Below are 17,272 nucleotides of genomic sequence, written 5' to 3' on the forward strand. Positions count from 1 at the left end.
ACTCAATAGATTCTACCTTCTTGTAACGTTTCAGCCTGATTGGACCTTGTTTTCACACAAATGGACCCAGAATGATGTGAAATTGTGCTTCGTGCAACATAATTCTGGGTGCCATTTACAAACCATAAGTGCTAATGACTCCATTCCTTTTTGTGGTTGTAGGGGCTGTTGATTGGAGTACACTAAAACAAACCTGACCTCTCTAGGACATTCAAAAGCCAAGTTATAAGCCCACAAATGTGTAACTGGACTACTTCTTTAAAGTGACACCAGGCCCGGTGACCTTTGGGACATGGTTTGACCCCCTATAGGAATGTGCGATCATCATGAAACGTTCAGATCACTTACAACTCAATAGATTCTACCTTCTTGTAACGTTTCAGCCTGATTGGACCTTGTTTTCACACAAATGGACCCAGAATGATGTGAAATTGTGCTTCGTGCAACATAATTCTGGGTGCCATTTACAAACCATAAGTGCTAATGACTCCATTCCTTTTTGAGGTTGTAGGGGCTGTTGATTGGAGTACACTAAAACAAACATGATCTCTCTAGGACATTCAGAAGCCAAGTTATAAGCCCACAAATGTGTAACTGGACTACTTCTTTAAATTGACGCCAGATCCGATGACGTTTTGGACATGGTTTGACCCCCTTAGGAAAGTGCTATCATCATGAAACGTTCAGATCACCTACAACTCAATAGATTCTACCTTCCTGTGAAGTTTCAGCCTGATTGGACCTTGTTTTCACACAAATGAACCCAGAATGATGTGAAATTGTGCTTAGTGCAACATAATTCTGGGTGCCATTTACAAACCATAAGTGCTAATGACTCAATTCCCTTTTGTGGTTGTAGGGCCTGTTGATTGGAGTACACTAAAACAAACCTGATCTCTCTAGGACATTCAGAAGCCAAGTTATAAGCCCACAAAGGTGTAACTGGACTACTTCTTTAAAGTGACACCAGGCCCGTTGACCTTTGGGACATGGTTTGACCCCCTATAGGAATGTGCGATCATCATGAAACGTTCAGATCACTTACAACTCAATAGATTCTCCCTTCTTGTAACGTTTCAGCCTGATTGGACTTTGTTTTCACACAAATGAACCCAGAATGATGTGAAATTGTGCTTCGTGCAACATAATTCTGGGTGCCATTTACAAACCATAAGTGCTATTGACTCCATTCTTTTTTGTGGTTGTAGGGGCTGTTGATTGGAGTACACTAAAACAAACCTGACCTCTCTAGGACATTCAGAAGCCAAGTTATAAGCCCACAAATGTGTAACTGGACTACTTATTTAAATTGACACCAGATCCGGTGACGTTTGGGACATGGTTTGACCCCCTTAGGAAAGTGCTATCATCATTAAACGTTCTGATCACTTACAACTCAATAGATTCTACCTTCCTGTAACGTTTCAGCCTGATTGGTTCTTGTTTTCACACAAATGAACCTAGAATGATTTGAAATTGTGCTTCGTGCAACATAATTCTGGGTGCCATTTTCAAACCATAAGTGGTAATGACTCCATTCCTTTTTGTGGTTGTAGGGGCTGTTGATTGGAGTACACTAAAATAAACCTGATCTCTCTAGGACATTCAGAAGCCAAGTTATAAGCCCACAAATGTGTAACTGGACTACTTCTTTAAAGTGACACCAGATCCGGTGACCTTTGGGACATGGTTTGACCCCTTTAGGAATGCGCGATCATCATGAAACGTTCAGATCACTTACAACTCAATAGATTCTACCTTCCTGTAGCGTTTCAGCCTGATTGGACCTTTTTTTCTCACAAATGGACCCAGAATGATGTAAAATTGTGGTTCGTGCAACATAATTCTGGGTGTCATTTAAAAACCATAAGAGCTAATGACTCCATTCCTTTTTGGGGCAATAGGGGCTGTTGATTGGAGTACCCTAAAACAAACCTGACCTCTCTAGGATATTCAGAAGCCAAGTTATAAGCCCACAAAGGTGTAAATGGACTACTTCTTTAAATTGACACCAGATCCGGTGACGTTTGGGACATGGTTTGACCCCCATAGGAAAGTGCTATCATCATGAAACGTTCAGATCACTTACAACTCAATAGATTCTACCTTCCTGTAACGTTTCAGCCTGATTGGACCTTGTTTTCACACAAATGAACCCAGAATGATGTGAAATTGTGCTTCGTGCAACATAATTCTGGGTGCCATTTAAAAACCATAAGTGCTAATGACTCCATTCCTTTTTGGGGTAATGGGGGCTGTTAATTGGAGTACACTAAAACAAACCTGACCTCTCTAGGATATTCAGAAGCCAAGTTATAAGCCCACAAATGTGTAACTGGACTACTTCTTTAAAGTGACACCAGGCCCGGTGACCTTTGGGACATGGTTTGACCCCCTATAGGAATGTGTTATTATCATGAAACGTTCAGATCACTTACAACTCAATAGATTCTACCTTCTTGTAACGTTTCAGCCTGATTGGACCTTGTTTTCACACAAATGGACCCAGAATGATGTGAAATTGTGCTTCGTGCAACATAATTCTGGGTGCCATTTACAAACCATAAGTGCTAATGACTCCATTCCTTTTTGTGGTTGTAGGGGCTGTTGATTGGAGTACACTAAAACAAACCTGACCTCTCTAGGACATTCAAAAGCCAAGTTATAAGCCCACAAATGTGTAACTGGACTACTTCTTTAAAGTGACACCAGGCCCAGTGACCTTTGGGACATGGTTTGACCCCCTATAGGAATGTGCGATCATCATGAAACAATCAGTTCACTTACAACTCAATAGATTCTCCCTTCTTGTAACGTTTCAGCCTGATTGGACTTTGTTTTCACACAAATGGACCCAAAATGATGTGAAATTGTGCTTCGTGCAACATAATTCTGGGTGCCATTTACAAACCATAAGTGCTATTGACTCCATTCCTTTTTGTGGTTGTAGGGGCTGTTGATTGGAGTACACTAAAACAAACCTGACCTCTCTAGGACATTCAGAAGCCAAGTTATAAGCCCACAAATGTGTAACTGGACTACTTCTTTAAAGTGACACCAGATCCGGTGACCTTTGGGACATGGTTTGACCCCTTTAGGAATGCGCGATCATCATGAAACGTTCAGATCACTTACAACTCAATAGATTCTACCTTCCTGTAGCGTTTCAGCCTGATTGGACCTTGTTTTCACACAAATGGACCCAGAATGATGTAAAATTGTGGTTCGTGCAACATAATTCTGGGTGTCATTTAAAAACCATAAGAGCTAATGACTCCATTCCTTTTTGGGGCAATAGGGGCTGTTGATTGGAGTACCCTAAAACAAACCTGACCTCTCTAGGATATTCAGAAGCCAAGTTATAAGCCCACAAAGGTGTAAATGGACTACTTCTTTAAATTGACACCAGATCCGGTGACGTTTGGGACATGGTTCGACCCCCATAGGAAAGTGCTATCATCATGAAACGTTCAGATCATTTACAACTCAATAGATTCTACCTTCCTGTAAAGTTTCAGCCTGATTGGACCTTGTTTTCACACAAATGAACCCAGAATGATGTGAAATTGTGCTTCGTGCAACATAATTCTGGGTGCCATTTAAAAACCATAAGTGCTAATGACTCCATTCCTTTTTGTGGTAATGGGGGCTGTTAATTGGAGTACTCTAAAACAAACCTGACCTCTCTAGGATATTCAGAAGCCAAGTTATAAGCCCACAAAGGTGTAACTGGACTACTTCTTTAAAGTGACACCAGGCCCGGTGACCTTTGGGACATGGTTTGACCCCCTATAGGAATGTGTAATCATCATGAAACGTTCATATCCATTACAACTCAATAGATTCTACCTTCTTGTAACGTTTCAGCCTGATTGGACCTTGTTTTCACACAAATGGACCCAGAATGATGTGAAATTGTGCTTCGTGCAACATAATTCTGGGTGCCATTTACAAACCATAAGTGCTAATGACTCCATTCCTTTTTGTGGTTGTAGGGGCTGTTGATTGGAGTACACTAAAACAACCCTGATCTCTCTAGGACATTCAGAAGCCAAGTTATAAGCCCACAAATGTGTAACTGGACTACTTCTTTAAATTGACACCAGATCCGGTGACCTTTGGGACATGGTTTGACCCCCTTAGGAAAGTGCTATCATCATGAAACTTTCAGATCACTTACAACTCAATAGATTCTACCTTCCTGTAACGTTTCTGCCTGATTGGACCTTGTTTTCACACAAATGAACCCAGAATGATGTGAAATTGTGCTTCGTGCAACATAATTCTGGGTGCCATTTAAAAACCATAAGTGCTAATGACTCCATTCCTTTTTGGGGTAATGGGGGCTGTTAATTGGAGTACTCTAAAACAAACCTGACCTCTCTAGGATATTCAGAAGCCAAGTTATAAGCCCACAAATGTGTAACAGGACTACTTCTTTAAATTGACACCAGATCCGGTGACCTTTGGGACATGGTTTGACCCCCTTAGGATAGTGCTATCATCATGAAACGTTCAGATCACTTACAACTCAATAGATTCTACCTTCCTGTAACATTTCAGCCTAATTGGACCTTGTTTTCACACAAATGGACCCAGAATGATGTGAAATTGTGCTTCGTGCAACATAATTCTGGGTGCCATTTAAAAACCATAAGTGCTGATGACTCCATTTCTTTTTGAGGTTGTAGGGGCTGATGATTGGAGTACACTAAAACAAACCTGATCTCTCTAGGACATTCAGAAGCCAAGTTATAAGCCCACAAATGTGTAACTGGACTACTTCTTTAAAGTGACACCAGGCCCTGTGACCTTTGGGACATGGTTTTACCCGCTATAGGAAAGTGCTATCATCATGAAACGTTCAGATCACTTACAACTCAATAGATTCTAACTTCCTGTAACGTTTCAGCCTGATTGGACCTTGTTTTCACACAAATGAACCCAGAATGATGTGAAATTGTGCTTCGTGCAACATAATTCTGGCTGCCATTTAAAAACCATAAGTGCTAATGACTCCATTCATTTTTGGGGTAATGGGGGCTGTTAATTGGAGTACTCTAAAACAAACCTGACCTCTCTAGGATATTCAGAAGCCAAGTTATAACCCCTTAAATGTGTTACTGGTCTACTTCTTTAAAGTGACACCAGGCCCGGTGACCTTTGGGACATGGTTTGACCCCCTATAGGAATGTGTGATTATCATTAAATGTTCAGATCACTTACAACTCAATAGATTCTACGTTCTTGTAACGTTTCAGCCTGATTGGACCTTGTTTTCACACAAATGGACCCAGAATGATGTGAAATTGTGCTTCGTTCAACATAATTCTGGGTGCCATTTACAAACCATAGGTGCTAATGACTCCATTCTTTTTTGTGGTTGTAGGGGCTGTTCATTGGAGTACACTAAAACAAACCTGACCTCTCTAGGACATTCAGAAGCCAAGTTATAAACCCACAAAGGTGTAACTGGACTACTTATTTAAAGTGACACAAGGCCCGGTGACCTTTGGGAGATGGTTTTACCCCCTATAAGAATGTGCGATCATCATGAAACGTTCAGATCACTTACAACTCAATAGATTCTACCTTCTTGTAACGTTTCAGCCTGATTGGACCTTGTTTTCACACAAATGGACCCAGAATGATGTGAAATTGTGCTTCATGCAACATAATTCTGGGTGCCATTTCCAAACCATAAGTGCTAATGACTCCATTCCTTTTTGTGGTTGTAGGGGCTGTTGATTGGAGTACACTAAAACAAACCTGATCTCTCTAGGACATTCAGAAGCCAAGTTATAAGCCCACAAATGTGTAACTGGACTAATTCTTTAAATTGACACCAGATCGGGTTACCTTTGGGACATGGTTTGACCCCCTTAGGAAAGTGCTATCATCATGAAACATTCAGATCACTTACAACTCAATAGATTCTACCTTCCTGTAACGTTTCAGCCTGACTGGACCTTGTTTTCACACAAATGAACCCAGAATGATGTGAAATTGTGCTTCGTGCAACATAATTCTGGGTGTCATTTAAAAACCATAAGTGCTAATGATTCCATTCCTTTTTGGGGTAATGGGGCTGTTAATTGGAGTACTCTAAAACAAACCTGACCTCTCTAGGATATTCAGAAGCCAAGTTATAAGCCCACAAAGGTGTAACTGGACTACTTCTTTAAAGTGACACAAGGCCCGGTGACCTTTGGGACATGGTTTGACCCCCTATAGGAATGTGCGATCATCATGAAACGTTCAGATCACTTACAACTCAATAGATTCTCCCTTCTTGTAACGTTTCAGCCTGATTGGACTTTGTTTTCACACAAATGAACCCAGAATGATGTGAAATTGTGCTTCGTGCAACATAATTCTGGGTGCCATTTAAAAACCATAAGTGCTGATGACTCCATTTCTTTTTGAGGTTGTAGGGGCTGATGATTGGAGTACACTAAAACAAACCTGATCTCTCTAGGACATTCAGAAGCCAAGTTATAAGCCCACAAAGGTGTAACTGGACTACTTCTTTAAAGTGACACCAGGCCCGTTGACCTTTGGGACATGGTTTGACCCCCTATAGGAATGTGCGATCATCATGAAACAATCAGTTCACTTACAACTCAATAGATTCTCCCTTCTTGTAACGTTTCAGCCTGATTGGACTTTGTTTTCACACAAATGGACCCAAAATGATGTGAAATTGTGCTTCGTGCAACATAATTCTGGGTGCCATTTACAAACCATAAGTGCTATTGACTCCATTCCTTTTTGTGGTTGTAGGGGCTGTTGATTGGAGTACACTAAAACAAACCTGACCTCTCTAGGACATTCAGAAGCCAAGTTATAAGCCCACAAATGTGTAACTGGACTACTTCTTTAAAGTGACACCAGATCCGGTGACCTTTGGGACATGGTTTGACCCCTTTAGGAATGCGCGATCATCATGAAACGTTCAGATCACTTACAACTCAATAGATTCTACGTTCTTGTAACGTTTCAGCCTGATTGGACCTTGTTTTCACACAAATGGACCCAGAATGATGTGAAATTGTGCTTCGTTCAACATAATTCTGGGTGCCATTTACAAACCATAGGTGCTAATGACTCCATTCTTTTTTGTGGTTGTAGGGGCTGTTCATTGGAGTACACTAAAACAAACCTGACCTCTCTAGGACATTCAGAAGCCAAGTTATAAACCCACAAAGGTGTAACTGGACTACTTATTTAAAGTGACACAAGGCCCGGTGACCTTTGGGAGATGGTTTTACCCCCTATAAGAATGTGCGATCATCATGAAACATTCAGATCACTTACAACTCAATAGATTCTACCTTCTTGTAACGTTTCAGCCTGATTGGACCTTGTTTTCACACAAATGGACCCAGAATGATGTGAAATTGTGCTTCATGCAACATAATTCTGGGTGCCATTTCCAAACCATAAGTGCTAATGACTCCATTCCTTTTTGTGGTTGTAGGGGCTGTTGATTGGAGTACACTTAAACAAACCTGATCTCTCTAGGACATTCAGAAGCCAAGTTATAAGCCCACAAATGTGTAACTGGACTAATTCTTTAAATTGACACCAGATCGGGTTACCTTTGGGACATGGTTTGACCCCCTTAGGAAAGTGCTATCATCATGAAACATTCAGATCACTTACAACTCAATAGATTCTACCTTCCTGTAACGTTTCAGCCTGATTGGACCTTGTTTTCAAACAAATGAACCCAGAATGATGTGAAATTGTGCTTCGTGCAACATAATTCTGGGTGTCATTTAAAAACCATAAGTGCTAATGATTCCATTCCTTTTTGGGGTAATGGGGCTGTTAATTGGAGTACTCTAAAACAAACCTGACCTCTCTAGGATATTCAGAAGCCAAGTTATAAGCCCACAAAGGTGTAACTGGACTACTTCTTTAAAGTGACACAAGGCCCGGTGACCTTTGGGACATGGTTTGACCCCCTATAGGAATGTGCGATCATCATGAAACGTTCAGATCACTTACAACTCAATAGATTCTCCCTTCTTGTAACGTTTCAGCCTGATTGGACTTTGTTTTCACACAAATGAACCCAGAATGATGTGAAATTGTGCTTCGTGCAACATAATTCTGGCTGCCATTTAAAAACCATAAGTGCTGATGACTCCATTTCTTTTTGAGGTTGTAGGGGCTGATGATTGGAGTACACTAAAACAAACCTGATCTCTCTAGGACATTCAGAAGCCAAGTTATAAGCCCACAAAGGTGTAACTGGACTACTTCTTTAAAGTGACACCAGGCCCGTTGACCTTTGGGACATGGTTTGACCCCCTATAGGAATGTGCGATCATCATGAAACAATCAGTTCACTTACAACTCAATAGATTCTCCCTTCTTGTAACGTTTCAGCCTGATTGGACTTTGTTTTCACACAAATGGACCCAAAATGATGTGAAATTGTGCTTCGTGCAACATAATTCTGGGTGCCATTTACAAACCATAAGTGCTATTGACTCCATTCCTTTTTGTGGTTGTAGGGGCTGTTGATTGGAGTACACTAAAACAAACCTGACCTCTCTAGGACATTCAGAAGCCAAGTTATAAGCCCACAAATGTGTAACTGGACTACTTCTTTAAAGTGACACCAGATCCGGTGACCTTTGGGACATGGTTTGACCCCTTTAGGAATGCGCGATCATCATGAAACGTTCAGATCACTTACAACTCAATAGATTCTACCTTCCTGTAGCGTTTCAGCCTGATTGGACCTTGTTTTCACACAAATGGACCCAGAATGATGTAAAATTGTGGTTCGTGCAACATAATTCTGGGTGTCATTTAAAAACCATAAGAGCTAATGACTCCATTCCTTTTTGGGGCAATAGGGGCTGTTTATTGGAGTACCCTAAAACAAACCTGACCTCTCTAGGATATTCAGAAGCCAAGTTATAAGCCCACAAAGGTGTAAATGGACTACTTCTTTAAATTGACACCAGATCCGGTGACGTTTGGGACATGGTTCGACCCCCATAGGAAAGTGCTATCATCATGAAACGTTCAGATCATTTACAACTCAATAGATTCTACCTTCCTGTAAAGTTTCAGCCTGATTGGACCTTGTTTTCACACAAATGAACCCAGAATGATGTGAAATTGTGCTTCGTGCAACATAATTCTGGGTGCCATTTAAAAACCATAAGTGCTAATGACTCCATTCCTTTTTGTGGTAATGGGGGCTGTTAATTGGAGTACTCTAAAACAAACCTGACCTCTCTAGGATATTCAGAAGCCAAGTTATAAGCCCACAAAGGTGTAACTGGACTACTTCTTTAAAGTGACACCAGGCCCGGTGACCTTTGGGACATGGTTTGACCCCCTATAGGAATGTGTAATCATCATGAAACGTTCATATCACTTACAACTCAATAGATTCTACCTTCTTGTAACGTTTCAGCCTGATTGGACCTTGTTTTCACACAAATGGACCCAGAATGATGTGAAATTGTGCTTCGTGCAACATAATTCTGGGTGCCATTTACAAACCATAAGTGCTAATGACTCCATTCCTTTTTGTGGTTGTAGGGGCTGTTGATTGGAGTACACTAAAACAACCCTGATCTCTCTAGGACATTCAGAAGCCAAGTTATAAGCCCACAAATGTGTAACTGGACTACTTCTTTAAATTGACACCAGATCCGGTGACCTTTGGGACATGGTTTGACCCCCTTAGGAAAGTGCTATCATCATGAAACTTTCAGATCACTTACAACTCAATAGATTCTACCTTCCTGTAACGTTTCTGCCTGATTGGACCTTGTTTTCACACAAATGAACCCAGAATGATGTGAAATTGTGCTTCGTGCAACATAATTCTGGGTGCCATTTAAAAACCATAAGTGCTAATGACTCCATTCCTTTTTGGGGTAATGGGGGCTGTTAATTGGAGTACTCTAAAACAAACCTGACCTCTCTAGGATATTCAGAAGCCAAGTTATAAGCCCACAAATGTGTAACAGGACTACTTCTTTAACCCTTTGATGCATAATTGTCACTACAGTGGACAGGTACTCCAATTTGTTATTTCTTTATTTTTGCTATTAAGCACAGCTGTTGAAGACTTTATTGCATGTGAGCCCCTCCATTTGGACTTCAGTAAGTCAAGCCAACATATTTCATGTTCAGAATGCACGTTGTACACTGAGATGGACATGTAATAAATTATTTGTAAATTAACAAAATGTTACAAAAATATTTGTTGAAATTTGTTTCATTCACACCTAAAGATGAATGAAAAAAATTGTTTAAAAAATCATGGTTGAAGATTTCATAATTCATGCATCAGAGGGTTAAATTGACACCAGATCCGGTGACCTTTGGGACATGGTTTGACCCCCTTAGGATAGTGCTATCATCATGAAACGTTCAGATCACTTACAACTCAATAGATTCTACCTTCCTGTAACATTTCAGCCTAATTGGACCTTGTTTTCACACAAATGGACCCAGAATGATGTGAAATTGTGCTTCGTGCAACATAATTCTGGGTGCCATTTAAAAACCATAAGTGCTGATGACTCCATTTCTTTTTCAGGTTGTAGGGGCTGATGATTGGAGTACACTAAAACAAACCTGATCTCTCTAGGACATTCAGAAGCCAAGTTATAAGCCCACAAATGTGTAACTGGACTACTTCTTTAAAGTGACACCAGGCCCTGTGACCTTTGGGACATGGTTTTACCCGCTATAGGAAAGTGCTATCATCATGAAACGTTCAGATCACTTACAACTCAATAGATTCTAACTTCCTGTTACGTTTCAGCCTGATTGGACCTTGTTTTCACACAAATGAACCCAGAATGATGTGAAATTGTGCTTCGTGCAACATAATTCTGGCTGCCATTTAAAAACCATAAGTGCTAATGACTCCATTCATTTTTGGGGTAATGGGGGCTGTTAATTGGAGTACTCTAAAACAAACCTGACCTCTCTAGGATATTCAGAAGCCAAGTTATAAGCCCACAAATGTGTTACTGGACTACTTCTTTAAAGTGACACCAGGCCCGGTGACCTTTGGGACATGGTTTGACCCCCTATAGGAATGTGTGATTATCATTAAATGTTCAGATCACTTACAACTCAATAGATTCTACCTTCCTGTAACATTTCAGCCTAATTGGACCTTGTTTTCACACAAATGGACCCAGAATGATGTGAAATTGTGCTTCGTGCAACATAATTCTGGGTGCCATTTAAAAACCATAAGTGCTGATGACTCCATTTCTTTTTGAGGTTGTAGGGGCTGATGATTGGAGTACACTAAAACAAACCTGATCTCTCTAGGACATTCAGAAGCCAAGTTATAAGCCCACAAATGTGTAACTGGACTACTTCTTTAAAGTGACACCAGGCCCTGTGACCTTTGGGACATGGTTTTACCCGCTATAGGAAAGTGCTATCATCATGAAACGTTCAGATCACTTACAACTCAATAGATTCTAACTTCCTGTTACGTTTCAGCCTGATTGGACCTTGTTTTCACACAAATGAACCCAGAATGATGTGAAATTGTGCTTCGTGCAACATAATTCTGGCTGCCATTTAAAAACCATAAGTGCTAATGACTCCATTCATTTTTGGGGTAATGGGGGCTGTTAATTGGAGTACTCTAAAACAAACCTGACCTCTCTAGGATATTCAGAAGCCAAGTTATAAGCCCACAAATGTGTTACTGGACTACTTCTTTAAAGTGACACCAGGCCCGGTGACCTTTGGGACATGGTTTGACCCCCTATAGGAATGTGTGATTATCATTAAATGTTCAGATCACTTACAACTCAATAGATTCTACGTTCTTGTAACGTTTCAGCCTGATTGGACCTTGTTTTCACACAAATGGACCCAGAATGATGTGAAATTGTGCTTCGTTCAACATAATTCTGGTTGCCATTTACAAACCATAGGTGCTAATGACTCCATTCCTTTTTGTGGTTGTAGGGGCTGTTGATTGGAGTACACTAAAACAAACCTGACCTCTCTAGGACATTCAGAAGCCAAGTTATAAACCCACAAAGGTGTAACTGGACTACTTATTTAAAGTGACACAAGGCCCGGTGACCTTTGGGACATGGTTTTACCCCCTATAAGAATGTGCGATCATCATGAAACGTTCAGATCACTTACAACTCAATAGATTCTACCTTCTTGTAACGTTTCAGCCTGATTGGACCTTGTTTTCACACAAATGGACCCAGAATGATGTGAAATTGTGCTTCGTGCAACATAATTCTGGGGTCCATTTAAAAACCATAAGTGCTGATGACTCCATTTCTTTTTGAGGTTGTAGGGGCTGATGATTGGAGTACACTAAAACAAACCTGATCTCTCTAGGACATTCAGAAGCCAAGTTATAAGCCCACAAAGGTGTAACTGGACTACTTCTTTAAAGTGACACCAGATCCGGTGACCTTTGGGACATGGTTTGACCCCTTTAGGAATGCGCGATCATCATGAAACGTTCAGATCACTTACAACTCAATAGATTCTACCTTCCTGTAGCGTTTCAGCCTGATTGGACCTTGTTTTCACACAAATGGACCCAGAATGATGTAAAATTGTGGTTCGTGCAACATAATTCTGGGTGTCATTTAAAAACCATAAGAGCTAATGACTCCATTCCTTTTTGGGGCAATAGGGGCTGTTGATTGGAGTACCCTAAAACAAACCTGACCTCTCTAGGATATTCAGAAGCCAAGTTATAAGCCCACAAAGGTGTAAATGGACTACTTCTTTAAATTGACACCAGATCCGGTGACGTTTGGGACATGGTTCGACCCCCATAGGAAAGTGCTATCATCATGAAACGTTCAGATCACTTACAACTCAATAGATTCTACCTTCCTGTAACGTTTCAGCCTGATTGGACCTTTTTTTCACACAAATGAACCCAGAATGATGTGAAATTGTGCTTCGTGCAACATAATTCTGGGTGCCATTTAAAAACCCTAAGTGCTAATGACTCCATTCCTTTTTGTGGTAATGGGGGCTGTTAATTGGAGTACTCTAAAACAAACCTGACCTCTCTAGGATATTCAGAAGCCAAGTTATAAGCCCACAAATGTGTAACTGGACTACTTCTTTAAATTGACACCAGGCCCGGTGACCTTTGGGACATGGTTTGACCCCCTATAGGAATGTGTAATCATCATGAAACGTTCATATCACTTACAACTCAATAGATTCTACCTTCTTGTAACGTTTCAGCCTGATTGGACCTTGTTTTCACACAAATGGACCCAGAATGATGTGAAATTGTGCTTCGTGCAACATAATTCTGGGTGCCATTTACAAACCATAAGTGCTAATGACTCCATTCCTTTTTGTGGTTGTAGGGGCTGTTGATTGGAGTACACTAAAACAAACCTGATCTCTCTAGGACATTCAGAAGCCAAGTTATAAGCCCACAAATGTGTAACTGGACTACTTCTTTAAATTGACACCAGATCCGGTGACCTTTGGGACATGGTTTGACCCCCTTAGGAAAGTGCTATCATCATGAAACTTTCAGATCACTTACAACTCAATAGATTCTACCTTCCTGTAACGTTTCTGCCTGATTGGACCTTGTTTTCACACAAATGAACCCAGAATGATGTGAAATTGTGCTTCGTGCAACATAATTCTGGGTGCCATTTAAAAACCATAAGTGCTAATGACTCCATTCCTTTTTGGGGTAATGGGGGCTGTTAATTGGAGTACTCTAAAACAAACCTGACCTCTCTAGGATATTCAGAAGCCAAGTTATAAGCCCACAAATGTGTAACAGGACTACTTCTTTAAATTGACACCAGATCCGGTGACCTTTGGGACATGGTTTGACCCCCTTAGGATAGTGCTATCATCATGAAACGTTCAGATCACCTACAACTCAATAGATTCTACCTTCCTGTAACATTTCAGCCTAATTGGACCTTGTTTTCACACAAATGGACCCAGAATGATGTGAAATTGTGCTTCGTGCAACATAATTCTGGGTGCCATTTAAAAACCATAAGTGCTGATGACTCCATTTCTTTTTGAGGTTGTAGGGGCTGATGATTGGAGTACACAAAAACAAACCTGATCTCTCTAGGACATTCAGAAGCCAAGTTATAAGCCCACAAATGTGTAACTGGACTACTTCTTTAAAGTGACACCAGGCCCTGTGACCTTTGGGACATGGTTTTACCCGCTATAGGAAAGTGCTATCATCATGAAACGTTCAGATCACTTACAACTCAATAGATTCTAACTTCCTGTAACGTTTCAGCCTGATTGGACCTTGTTTTCACACAAATGAACCCAGAATGATGTGAAATTGTGATTCGTGCAACATAATTCTGGCTGCCATTTAAAAACCATAAGTGCTAATGACTCCATTCATTTTTGGGGTAATGGGGGCTGTTAATTGGAGTACTCTAAAACAAACCTGACCTCTCTAGGATATTCAGAAGCCAAGTTATAAGCCCACAAATGTGTTACTGGACTACTTCTTTAAAGTGACACCAGGCCCGGTGACCTTTGGGACATGGTTTGACCCCCTATAGGAATGTGTGATTATCATTAAATGTTCAGATCACTTACAACTCAATAGATTCTACGTTCTTGTAACGTTTCAGCCTGATTGGACCTTGTTTTCACACAAATGGACCCAGAATGATGTGAAATTGTGCTTCGTTCAACATAATTCTGGGTGCCATTTACAAACCATAGGTGCTAATGACTCCATTCTTTTTTGTGGTTGTAGGGGCTGTTGATTGGAGTACACTAAAACAAACCTGATCTCTCTAGGACATTCAGAAGCCAAGTTATAAGCCCACAAATGTGTAACTGGACTAATTCTTTAAATTGACACCAGATCGGGTTACCTTTGGGACATGGTTTGACCCCCTTAGGAAAGTGCTATCATCATGAAACATTCAGATCACTTACAACTCAATAGATTCTATCTTCCTGTAACATTTCAGCCTGACTGGACCTTGTTTTCACACAAATGAACCCAGAATGATGTGAAATTGTGCTTCGTGCAACATAATTCTGGGTGTCATTTAAAAACCATAAGTGCTAATGATTCCATTCCTTTTTGGGGTAATGGGGCTGTTAATTGGAGTACTCTAAAACAAACCTGACCTCTCTAGGATATTCAGAAGCCAAGTTATAAGCCCACAAAGGTGTAACTGGACTACTTCTTTAAAGTGACACAAGGCCCGGTGACCTTTGGGACATGGTTTGACCCCCTATAGGAATGTGCGATCATCATGAAACGTTCAGATCACTTACAACTCAATAGATTCTCCCTTCTTGTAACGTTTCAGCCTGATTGGACTTTGTTTTCACACAAATGAACCCAGAATGATGTGAAATTGTGCTTCGTGCAACATAATTCTGGCTGCCATTTAAAAACCATAAGTGCTGATGACTCCATTTCTTTTTGAGGTTGTAGGGGCTGATGATTGGAGTACACTAAAACAAACCTGATCTCTCTAGGACATTCAGAAGCCAAGTTATAAGCCCACAAAGGTGTAACTGGACTACTTCTTTAAAGTGACACCAGGCCCGTTGACCTTTGGGACATGGTTTGACCCCCTATAGGAATGTGCGATCATCATGAAACAATCAGTTCACTTACAACTCAATAGATTCTCCCTTCTTGTAACGTTTCAGCCTGATTGGACTTTGTTTTCACACAAATGGACCCAAAATGATGTGAACTTGTGCTTCGTGCAACATAATTCTGGGTGCCATTTACAAACCATAAGTGCTATTGACTCCATTCCTTTTTGTGGTTGTAGGGGCTGTTGATTGGAGTACACTAAAACAAACCTGACCTCTCTAGGACATTCAGAAGCCAAGTTATAAGCCCACAAATGTGTAACTGGACTACTTCTTTAAAGTGACACCAGATCCGGTGACCTTTGGGACATGGTTTGACCCCTTTAGGAATGCGCGATCATCATGAAACGTTCAGATCACTTACAACTCAATAGATTCTACCTTCCTGTAGCGTTTCAGCCTGATTGGACCTTGTTTTCACACAAATGGACCCAGAATGATGTAAAATTGTGGTTCGTGCAACATAATTCTGGGTGTCATTTAAAAACCATAAGAGCTAATGACTCCATTCCTTTTTGGGGCAATAGGGGCTGTTGATTGGAGTACCCTAAAACAAACCTGACCTCTCTAGGATATTCAGAAGCCAAGTTATAAGCCCACAAAGGTGTAAATGGACTACTTCTTTAAATTGACACCAGATCCGGTGACGTTTGGGACATGGTTCGACCCCCATAGGAAAGTGCTATCATCATGAAACGTTCAGATCATTTACAACTCAATAGATTCTACCTTCCTGTAAAGTTTCAGCCTGATTGGACCTTGTTTTCACACAAATGAACCCAGAATGATGTGAAATTGTGCTTCGTGCAACATAATTCTGGGTGCCATTTAAAAACCATAAGTGCTAATGACTCCATTCCTTTTTGTGGTAATGGGGGCTGTTAATTGGAGTACTCTAAAACAAACCTGACCTCTCTAGGATATTCAGAAGCCAAGTTATAAGCCCACAAAGGTGTAACTGGACTACTTCTTTAAAGTGACACCAGGCCCGGTGACCTTTGGGACATGGTTTGACCCCCTATAGGAATGTGTAATCATCATGAAACGTTCATATCACTTACAACTCAATAGATTCTACCTTCTTGTAACGTTTCAGCCTGATTGGACCTTGTTTTCACACAAATGGACCCAGAATGATGTGAAATTGTGCTTCGTGCAACATAATTCTGGGTGCCATTTACAAACCATAAGTGCTAATGACTCCATTCCTTTTTGTGGTTGTAGGGGCTGTTGATTGGAGTACACTAAAACAACCCTGATCTCTCTAGGACATTCAGAAGCCAAGTTATAAGCCCACAAATGTGTAACTGGACTACTTCTTTAAATTGACACCAGATCCGGTGACCTTTGGGACATGGTTTGACCCCCTTAGGAAAGTGCTATCATCATGAAACTTTCAGATCACTTACAACTCAATAGATTCTACCTTCCTGTAACGTTTCTGCCTGATTGGACCTTGTTTTCACACAAATGAACCCAGAATGATGTGAAATTGTGCTTCGTGCAACATAATTCTGGGTGCCATTTAAAAACCATAAGTGCTAATGACTCCATTCCTTTTTGGGGTAATGGGGGCTGTTAATTGGAGTACTCTAAAACAAACCTGACCTCTCTAGGATATTCAGAAGCCAAGTTA

This window comes from Nothobranchius furzeri, chromosome 8 (assembly GCF_043380555.1).
Source record: "Nothobranchius furzeri strain GRZ-AD chromosome 8, NfurGRZ-RIMD1, whole genome shotgun sequence".
NCBI classification, from domain to species: Eukaryota; Metazoa; Chordata; class Actinopteri; order Cyprinodontiformes; family Nothobranchiidae; genus Nothobranchius; species Nothobranchius furzeri.